Source organism: Hermetia illucens, chromosome 2, assembly GCF_905115235.1.
Source record: "Hermetia illucens chromosome 2, iHerIll2.2.curated.20191125, whole genome shotgun sequence".
Lineage (NCBI taxonomy): Eukaryota > Metazoa > Arthropoda > Insecta > Diptera > Stratiomyidae > Hermetia > Hermetia illucens.
Genome location: NC_051850.1, coordinates 109,425,594 through 109,434,994, shown reverse-complemented (window position 1 = coordinate 109,434,994; position 9,401 = coordinate 109,425,594). Strand labels below are relative to the sequence as shown.

Sequence of the window (9,401 nt, the reverse complement as noted above, 5' to 3'; positions counted from 1 at the left end):
GATGGGTTGAGTACTTTGATGAGCTACTGAACAACCATAACATCGGCGAGTTGAAGGTCTCGCCAACTGAAGGCGACGGACAAATACTGCCACCACCAAGTATAGAAGAAACAGTCCGTGCAATTCATCGGCTTAAAAATCATAAGTCGACAGGAGCCAATGGAATTACAGCCGAATTCGTTAAATATGGAGGCGACCAATTACACCAAGTGGTTCATCAACTTGTGCTCAAGGTGTGGGATAGCGAATCAATGCCTGATGATTGGCAAAGAGCCATTATCTGTCTCATATATACATGCAAAAGGGATATCACACAGTGCACCAATTATAGAGGTATCACGTTGCTGAGTACCATCTATAAGATATTCTCTGCTATCTTGCTAGGCCAAAACATCATTGGTCCATACCAAAGAGGCTTTACTCCAGGCAAATCAACAAGAGATCAGGTTTTCTCTGTGCGGCAGGCGATGGAAAAACTGTTGGAATATGGACATCAGTTGCACCACCTCTTCATCGACTTTAAAGCAGTCTATGATAGAGAGAGAATTCGGTATCACGACGAAATTGATAAAACTGACTAGGCTGACCCTGACCAATGTGCGAGGCCAGATAAAAGCAGCAGGATCACTCTCGTGACCATTCAACATCAACAACGGACTACGACAAGGGGATGCCCTATCATGCATCCTCTTTAACCTGGCCCTCGACAAAGTGATCCGTGATGCTGATGTAAATGCGAGGGGTACGATCCTCTTTAAGTCCACTCAACTACTGGCCTACGCTGAAGATGTCGACATCATGGGAAAAACCACCCGAGACGTACAAACTGCCTTCATCCAAATCGAGCAGGCGGCAATCGGGGTAAGATCTTGGGCTGCACATCAATGAAGGCAAGACAAAGTATATGGTGATAACGTCAGCACCAAAAACCAACCAACCAACAACATGAAACCGCACTGGTCAAACGGGAAGAATAAAGATAGGAGACTACAACTTCGAGACTATTGATAATTTCTCCTATCTAGGGTCGAAAATCACAACCGATAACAGCTACGACGGTAAAATCCGCGCACGGTTGTTGGGAGCGAACAGAGCCTATTTCAGCTTAGAAAAACTGTTCCGCTCGAAACGTCTCACCATAGAGTCAAAGCTCTTACTGTACAAGACTATGATCTCGCCAGTCCTCATGTATTCCTCGGAAACTTGGGTTCTTAGCAACAAAAATTGCAAATTTTAGGTGGCGTTCGATACAATACAATTCGCGGCGGCAGTTGCTGATGACAACGCCGGGTATCCTGACTGGCTTTAGACTTCCTTTTGGCTGGCTTCGGCCTAGCCTTTGACCTAGTTTCGGGTTGGCTTTGGGTTAGAAAATGATTTCGGGTGCATGTGAATATGGGGATGCAGGTTCTTGACTTTAGAAAATTGGTTTATAATATTACGGTTGATGTAAGTATGCCATTGGTCTACGTAATATTTCCTAATGCAGGCGGTTGAGACGACTATCAAGTACTAATACCGACTATCGGCTACAAATCTGATAACCCCTAAGCGTACGGAAAAATCATGATCATGTTCTTTGAATGTGAAAATATTGTATTGTCTATTATCTTATATCCTTACGGGATCTTTTATTTTTTTTTTTGCATGAAAGGTTCATTCATTATACGTTGACAACTATTTTGTGCGGTCGTTTACTTTACTTGGTAAATGTAATAAATGTAGGTACAAAGTACCCTAGTAATAAGTAATATTTGGTACTATCGACTGCCGAGTGTTAATATTTGGTCTTGGTGATGTAACATCATGTGTACAGTTAGGGCAACAAAACGGAATCTCACAGTCAGTATCCTGTCGGAAATTGGCTCCCGATGTCGCAATGATGATGAAGTCCGCCCACGATTGTTGTCAGCCAACAGAGCCTATGTCAGCTTGCAAAAACTGTTCCACTCGAAACGTCTCACCATAGGGTCAAAGTTCTTACTGTACAAGACTACGATCTTGCCAGTCCTCATGGATTCCTCGGAAACTTGGGTTCTTAGCAAGAAAAATTGCAAACTCTTGGCCGCCTACATGAAGATGGACGATTCCGTAGCCTACACAATAACGAAATCTATGAGCGATATCATGACCGTCCAGTTGTGGATAAAATCCGGCTCAATAGATTACGGTGGGCAGGTCGCTTAATCCGTATGGATGAGGATGATCCCACCCGGAAAGTCTATAAGGGCAATATCTATGGTAAAAAAAGAAGACGAGGCAGACCCTACCTAAGATGGAGCGATGGCGTAGACCAGGACGCCAGACAGCTTCTAGGGATATCGAATTGGTGGATCTCGGCGCAAAACCGGGATGTGTGGAGTTCCTCATTAAGGCAGTCCAAGACCGGATACCGGTTGTTCCGTCGTTGATGATGAATGTCGCAAAAGGAGGAGGAGAAGTACTTATAACGAGCGCAGTTTCGCGACAGGCTCGAAATTTTATTCGCCTTTTTCCTGATTAATTTGCTCAAATAATGTATTCTACAGTGTGCAATTACCTTAAATTTCGCCGCATATTGCACAGTATTCAATGCATTCGGGCGAATTGATCGTGACAATGGGGAAGGATTTGCTGTATCCTTATTTTTTGGCACAGTTAGATACTAGACAGCTACCACACTCCCCCTTGCCCTTCAAGGGGGAAATCAGTGCACGATTTCAAATTGTTTTGTCCTTCACAGTGACTGTGACAACTATCGAGAGCTGAATTTGCTAGGTAAATAAACTTTACATAGATTTAACATTTGTAAATGATTTATTTATAATTTTGTGTAATAATATTATTAACGAATTGTATAATATAATAATTAACGCATTAGGTTAAGTGCAACCGAAAGAAATGTATATTTGAAGAAACTACTTGGAGAAAATGACAGCGATTCGTTCGGGCGTCTGACAGTGATGACGAAGACTGGATTTCAGGGAAAATCTAAACGTCAAATTTCAAATCAAGAAGATATTCAAAGCATGATGAACCAGAAGATTCTGATTCTGGAATTTAAAAGTAGAAAAAGAGGTTGAGAACGGCGAGATGAAGGAAGACGGCGATTAAGTAGAAACTGCTGAGCCTGAAGGTAGTAAAATATTTGTTCTCTAACAATGATTGAAATAATAATTTTTGTTCTTAAATAATTAATTTATGATGTCATTATTATTCATTTTAGGACAAGCTCGAGAGCCATCTGGGAGTATTATTGCGAACGATAAAACAGTGTGGAGCAAAGCTTCACTCACTCAGCGTCAGACCGGAGCTCATAATGTTGTATGCCAGCGAAGTAAGCCTTATCGCAGTACAGAAATGTTGTCAATAAGCGAGACTTTTAAGAAAACTTTCACCTACGAAATGGTTGAAATAGTCGTCCGTCACACTAACAAGAAACCTGAACCTACTTAGCAACATTATAATGCTGACTATCCACACTCTCAGCATTAATAGAAGCCCATTACGATACCCGAAATTTATTCATTCAAATATGCACCATACTTTTGATATGCGGCATCCCAATTCTTATCCGCTGTATCGCGCGTCGATGGGACTGAAGAGATTCTATAATTGATAGCCTCCTCCAAACTACAAATTTTAGTTTTAAATGTAAATATTTATTTCGGGAGCGACTTACCCTTACCTTATCAATACAAAAGTTGGTGCTGATGAAGGGGGTAAGTCGCTCCCGAAATTTACATTTATAACTAAAAATTGTAGCTACCCCTTGTTTATCAATTTTAGACTAGACTACAAGTAGCAGGCAAAAATATAATCTCTTAGATTCCATAATGTTCTGGGTTTTTTGAGATTCGAGGATAGTAGTACTCGAAATCAACGTAAAATAGAAGACAAAGCAGCTCCAATTCGTGATGTCTGGACAAGATATGGAAGATATGGACAGATATGGAAACTAACCAGAAACTTGATAATCGATGAACAGCTTTATGCATACCGTGGCCATACTGGATTCACTCAATATATACCATCGAAACTAGTTAAGTATGGTAAAAAGATCTGACGGATTTATGATTCGGAAAACGCATGTCCTTTGCAAGGGATTATGTACACTTGTAACATAGATATAGTAGTGAAAGAATTGGTGGCTCCGTACGGAGATAGTGGCAGAAACATCTGCATACATTACTTCTTTACTACTCTACCCATTGGTAAACATTTGTTATCATAGATTATTAACATTCTTGGCACGGTAAAAATCCCTAGTGTTATGGGAGCAAATAAGACGCGGGAGCAGTATTCGACCGTTTTTGGATTTCACGAAAAGGTTCCCAAGTGTTCTTATGTTCCTAAAAAATAAAGCTATCATTCTGTTATCTACAATGCACGAAAGCCAGAAATTATAAATTTTTATAATAGATATAACACTGGCGTTGACACAATGGAGCAAATGCACCGGAGGAACACAAGTCAATGATGGTCTTCGAGATGGCCAATGACAATGTTCTTCAACATGCTTGGCATTTCTTCACTTGCATCATATGTAATTTATTACGAAAATAATAAAATCATTGTCAAAAAACGACAGAACGTCGTCAGTTTATACGAAGCTAAGTGAGAAATAGACATTGCCGATGATTGAACACCGCATGGCGAATAACGAAGTAATGCCCCATTTCTCAACAAAGATTGTTGTTGAAAGTATTTTAGGTTATGCCCTAGCAGAAACAATCGAGATAAATCCTAGTCCAGTGGTTCCAAAAGATAAAACCGGAAGAAAAAGTGACAGGATCTTGCGAGGTGTGCAATGCCTTGCCAATAAAAAGACGGTGAAAGACTCGTAAAAGCTGTGCCAATTGTCACCGACCAGTATGTGACGGGCACTCAGGTATGAAAGGTTTTGTTTGCTTCTTGTGTGAGTATATTTGAGTGTAGAACTATCCCATCTGCACATAGCCCGTTAAGAATATGCATTTAGCACATCAGATTTAGTACTTCGGGTTGTAAATTCACACGGTAAAGACAACTTTGAGCTAATGTAACTTTGTTACTAATAGTATACTTTTGATCAAACTTGGAGATAATATGCATCATATTACATTTTATTTTACTACCATTTTATAGGTCTGAGATAAACTTAAGAGGAGTTTTACTCAATTTTCCCAAAAATATGGTAATATACTAATATATAATATTATTAACTTAATTTGAACAGATATCGATACGGAGAGTATTTTGAGGCCTGGGCACCATATAGAGGCAGATTCATGATTTTTTTCAGATTTTTCGGGTGAGTAGTTTCTAGGAATGGCTTCGTTAAAGAAATCATCACTTTGTACCCCTTCCTCTCCCCGCCTTTTTAACAAATCTCAAAACTAACAAAGTACTAAACGAGACCTTTTATTTGATACCCCACATGACTATATTTGGTGAAAAAAATTGTGCACCCCGCTTTTAGATGTATGGGAACCCCTCTCCTAAATCTTAACGTAGCAGGATATCACTCACTGCATGTCTGGGGGTCCGCAGGTTCCACCTTCTCACCAAATTTCGTGTCAATCGGTATAGCCGTTTCTAAGAAAAGTGCCTGTGACCGACAGACAGCCATTGAACCGATTTTTGTTTTACAAACAAAACCTTATAATATTCCTTTATTTTTTTTTTAATTTATCTGCATTCATTTATAGAAGTGGATACCAGGTGGCTAATGGGGCGTTGGCTGAATTTTAAGCTTATTTAAAAAAAATAAATGAATTAAATAGACTCATAGCTAGCTTTCGTTTAAGTTAAAAACCGACGATTCGAAGGCTTAAAATAAAATATCGAATTTTCTTTGAACTGTTCATACAAATACACCGCGGCGGGTTCCCGGGTACCCTGTTACTAACATAAGGGTTAAGCATATTTTTTCAATAAATAGAAGTTCTGTCCCGAAATATCCCCCCCCCCTCCCCTTAATTTCGTCGTAAAAGGATGTAGCTCACTGTATGTGTGAGCGTTCACAGTTCCCAGCTTTCTACCAAATTTGGTGTCAATCACTGTAACCGTCTTGGAGAAAAGTGCGTGTGACGGACAGACGGACGGACACACAGATAGACAGACAGGAAACCGATTTTAATAAGGTTTTGTGTTTACATAAAACTTCAAAAAGAAAATTTTGAAAATAATTCCAATTCACAGCCACCTTAGAAAGCGCTACGGCAGTAATGAGAGGCACAGATAAAATATCGGAATTCCCTAGCTAAGTATAGACAAATACATAAATTATGAAGCACAAAAGCGTTCAAATTTTCTGAGGGCTATATGATCTTTTTTTCTTTTACTATCTTTATTTTGGATTTGTAAAAGGGAAAGCAGCGTTTTGAAATTTTTAAATCTAGCACTAAGTGCCAAGCATTTACGCTAGGACGAGTCTACCTACTTAAAAACTAAAAGAGCGCTGGTGGTAGCGGACGGTGGTAGGTCAATGGGAGAATCCGTCGAGAACTCCCCGCAACATCGAGCACGTATGCAGAATGGTGTACTTCTTCATGGTTTGAACCTAACTGTGTGAGAGTCCCAGAACATCAAGGGAAGCCGTGAGAGATTTAGGTACAATACCGGTAGGTGACAATATTATGGAAACTACAACCACACGCTCGAGATGCCAAATTTCTTTGCTTTCCCGAGTCAGTGACTCATAGTTCACCTTCTTCGCCACATATTTCCGTTCAATGTTGATATTATGGTGGATAGCAGCATCAACAATAAACGTGGAGCGGCCCGTATTGTCAACTAACAGTACGTCGCGCTTGTTATGTGCAGTATGACGATCAGTCAGAACTTGCCGGTCCCAATACATGCTGTAAGCAGAACTATCAAGTACTGCCCGTGGCTCATATCAGTAAACCGGACATGTTCCCGGGATCAGCCCATGCTTGTATGCAATATTTTGCACTGGTCGTTCTCCACCCGTTCTTTCATGATGAACTTTTTATAAGCTCGGGTGGCGACCACGCCATCCTGAATGGCATACATGAACCCCTCCGTCTCAGCAAAAAGCTCCCCAGCACACAGCCATCTGCTCGACAAATGCAAATAGATAAATGGTTGCCAAAGACAATTCACGCGTTTACCGACAGTGCAGCAACTAAGAGATTTCTTTGGCCTCTAGTTGCTTGTCCTACAATTACCGAGTCGATAATGAGTTACTCTTTGCAACCCCCTGACCTAACTCGGCAGTCCTTCTGCTCCTTGAAGAGAATGTTGTTGGTCTCGAGGTACGCATTGACCCTTCCACTGATGACAGACGTTATGAATTTGTAGATGGTTAGTAAGAAGAATAATGCCTGAGGATATCAAGGAAAACAGGAAACCTCAAGGGCTGCGCTTCTTTGAAAGTCTGAGGCGAAGCAAACAATGATAGATTCTGTAATCCGTACTGGATTCCCTCCCACTTTCCCCACTCTGCTTTCTCGAGTGGACTCTCATTTGACGAAATCACAAAACTTTTTGTACCAGAAACGTCCAGGTTTTTCGAGCTATTCATAATTTGCTTTTCATTGGTAGAGAATTTCCGTTAGTCTATCTAATAATTCTCTTTATTTGTTTTCCAGAAGCAACAATGTGTGTAAACAGTAACATTCAATCCTTTGTAGCTCCCTTCAATTCCCTTGTGAGGAATACCCTCGAGTACTGTTCCGTGATCTGGTTACCCTCCCGTAACTGTGATTGTCTTGCTCTTGAAAATGTGCAACGTAAATTCACCCCTTCCCTATCCTTCAAGAAAAGCTTCCCTCGTGTGGACTACCCTTCCCGCCTCCGCTTTCTGACCCTTCCCTTCGTACTACCATCTGGATCCTCTCCTCGGGTCTGATGGATTGCTCCGCTGCTAACGACATTGGCCTTTAACTTCTCTACTTTAAGTAGTTTTAAGCATAGGATAAGATTTTTACTTTCTCCCCCTGCTGAGAACAATAAGTAATTGGAGTTTACTCTGTTTGTTGCCCGTTAAATTATTATTATTATTATTTAAAATTAATTTTTTTTTATGAATGTCGGGGTGGGGATACTGAAATTGGGAGGAGTATATTCCAGAAGAAGGGTACTAAAATGTGAGAAAAATTATAAAATGGTATTTACTAAGGCTGAACACGGGAGAAGGTTATACTCCATTATAAATTTGCCGTATCCGTAACAAGAACCATTTACTGGTGAATTTATAAGCCTTACTCCACTGCGATCTAGATTATCTAGCATTTTCCTTAATATTGTAGGCAAATAAAATGGCAACCGAAGGAGTTTCCCCCCCTAAAGCAAGTCGAAGTGTTTGATTCATTTACCAGGAATTTTGAAAGTTATACATTTTGATTTTGTTACAGAAACAAAGAAGCCACTCGTCACACCCTCTCGTATCGTCATATATATCCTTTAGACACCGTGCAGATGATGTTCAAGAGTATAAAATGTAATTTAGGTTGTTGTTGTTGATCGACGAACCTGCTGGTCTATTAGTCTAAGAGCTGGCTACAGTGGAATCAAAATGAAAACATACAGGTTGCATAGTAAAAAGGACCTCTAGCAATTTGTGGCGTCATCAGTTCTTATTTTTTTTCGAAATGATAAAGGAAAGAACGTTGTTATCCTCGATATAGGGCGATGTAGGACTTTCTATGGTCAAACCTCAACTACATCCATATATCAAAGCTATGGTGCCAAAAAAATGGCGCTAAATGTTAGCAACAAATCACTCGATGCTGTGAAGGAATAATTTGGCAATCGAATCATCATGCGGCGAGCGTTCATCAATTGGCCGCCGCGACCATTCAGCTTGACACGACTCAATTATTTTCTTTGGAGTTAAGTCCTTAGTCTATGCTATCAAATCAAATACTTTGGACGCGCTCGAGGCAAATGTATTAGACCGACTGTTGGAAGAACTACCACTAAATTGTCCGCGGCCATTTGAATTCTGTGCTATACCATTCATAGTGGCACGAGTGTAACTTTGATAAAAATCCAGAATTAGTTTGATATCTCACAACCTTATGGTTTTATTTATTTAATTTTCCACCGTTTTTAACTGGTCACCCAGTATTTGCCTGATCTCCAGTATTCTGGCCATCCAGAGAACAGGCAACTGCTGTCTCTGCATGCGATATGTTATCGGAAGTTCCGTTGATGTTGAGCCGATAGAGACATTTTTTCAGTTTCTCCATCATCATCAACGGGGCAACAACCGGTATGCGGTCTAGGCCTGCCTTAATAAGAAACTCCAGGCACCCCGGTTTTGCGTCGAGGTCCACCAATTCGATATCCCTAAAAGCTGTCTGGCGTCCTGACCTACGCCATCGCTCTATCTCAGGCAGGATCTGCGTCGTCTTTTTTTTCTACCATAGATATTGCTCTAATAGACTTTCCGGGCTGGATCGTCCTCATCC

General features: G+C 40.5%; 1 long non-coding RNA gene across 1 annotated transcript; it reads left to right on the top strand.

Annotated features, from left to right (window-relative positions):
* The first annotated feature begins 2,649 nt into the window (after positions 1-2,649).
* LOC119649103 lies at positions 2,650-3,652 on the top strand. The gene is made up of 3 exons (XR_005249092.1): positions 2,650-2,757; positions 2,861-3,115; positions 3,206-3,652. It is a non-coding gene; the product is annotated as an uncharacterized LOC119649103 (long non-coding RNA).
* The last annotated feature ends 5,749 nt before the right edge of the window (positions 3,653-9,401 follow it).